Consider the following 1,935-nt stretch of genomic DNA (forward strand, 5'->3'; position numbering starts at 1 on the left):
AGATAAAAGCTTAAAGCAATAAGAGAAGCAAACTGTTGCATACAAAAGAGCTTCCATAAGATTAAAAGCAGATTTCTCATGATTATATATTTAAAGTACTGAGAACATAACTGCCAGCCAAAATTGTCTTTCAAAAATTAAGTACGAATAAAGAGTCTCAGGTAAACAGAAGCTGAAGGAGCACATCCCCATTAGCTCTAACTTACAAACAATGCTAAGGGGAGTCTTGCAAGTTGAAATGAAATGCCACTGAATAGCGACATGAAAGAAAACAGAATAAACAAAGGTAAATTTTTGAATGAATATGAAATGCTATAATATTGAAATGATGCATAAAGCACTTTTAGCTATAGAATTTAAAAGACAAAAACATTAAAAGTAACAGTAGCAGTAGATACACAATATATGAAGATGTAATTTGTGATGCCAATAGCATAAAAGGAAAGTATTTTAAAAGAGTAGAGTATTTGTATGTGTTTTGAGCTATCCATTTACATAAGATTATTATAAATATTAGATGTTTTATATAAGCCCATGGTATTGAAAAATAAATGCCTATAGAAGATACATAGAAGAAAATGAGAAAGATACCAAAAATGTCAATACAAAAATTAACAAAATACAATACAATGCAGAGAAAGAGGAAAGAAGCACAAAAGATATGTATGACACAGAAATAAGTCTTTCTCAACTAGAAACTACTTTAAAGAAATTGAGCAAATTCTCAATTAAAAGACTGGAGTGACTGAGTGGATGAAAAAGAACATTCTCTGGTATAAATGCCATGTTAGGCCACACACACACACACACACACACACACCGTAACAAATTTACAAAGATTGAAATTAAACTGAATAATTTTTCCAACCACAAAAGAGTAAAACTTGAAACTGTTTGCAGTAGGAAAACAGTAAGAATCACAAATATGTGCAAATTAAACAACACTTTCATTAATTTTCAGTGGGTCAAAGAGAATCATGAGAAAAGTAAAAAAAAATATTGAGATAATTGAAAACAAAAACACAGTGGGATGCAGCAAAAAAGTACTAATGGGAAAGTTTATGCAATAAATGCTCACAAAGTCAGTCACCTAGAAGAAATGATAAATTTCTAGAAACATATCGCTTTCCAAGGTTGAATTATACAAAATGAAAAATATAAACAGATCTATAATCAGAAAGGATACTGATCAATAATCAAAAACCTCTCCAAATGAAAAGTCAAAAAAATAGCTGCATTAACAAATTGTATTAAATAGTTGATGAACCAAGGCCAAGTCACACCATACTTAAAAACTTCTCTGCAGCAAAGAAAACAATCAGCCAACTGAAAGGTAATCTATAGAATAAGAGAAACTATTTACAAAATACTTTCAGAGAAGTGGTTAATATCCAGATCATATAAAAATAACTACAACTCAATAACATAAACTCAAATAACCCATTTAAAAAGGACAAAATGATTAGTGAAGCTGAGCATTTATCTGTTGGCTGCTCATATGTCTTCTTTTGAGAAGTGTCTATTCATATCTTTTGTCCACTTCATAATGGGGCTGTTTGGTTGTTTCTTTTTGGCATGTTTGAGTCCCTTGTAGATCCTAGATGTTAGTCCTTTGTCAGATATATAGTTGACAAATATTTTTCCCAGTCTGTGGACTGTGTCCCTGCTCTCTTGATGGTTTCTTTGACTTTGAAGAAGCTTGTCAGTTTGATGAAGTCCCACTTGTGTATCTTTTCTCTTGTGGCATGGGCACTTGGGGCTTTGACCATGAATTGGTTGAAAGTTCCAATTTCCTTAAGGGTGTCTCCTGCATTTTCTATGGTTCTTATAATTTGAGGTTTTAGGTTTAGGTTTTGACCCATTTAGAACTGATTCTTGTGTATGGGAATAAGTAGGGGTCTTGTTTTAATCTTCTGCATGTGGTCAGCCAGTTTT

This window comes from Carlito syrichta, unplaced genomic scaffold (assembly GCF_000164805.1).
Source record: "Carlito syrichta isolate Samal-C Ts95f unplaced genomic scaffold, Tarsius_syrichta-2.0.1 Scaffold313464, whole genome shotgun sequence".
NCBI lineage: Eukaryota > Metazoa > Chordata > Mammalia > Primates > Tarsiidae > Carlito > Carlito syrichta.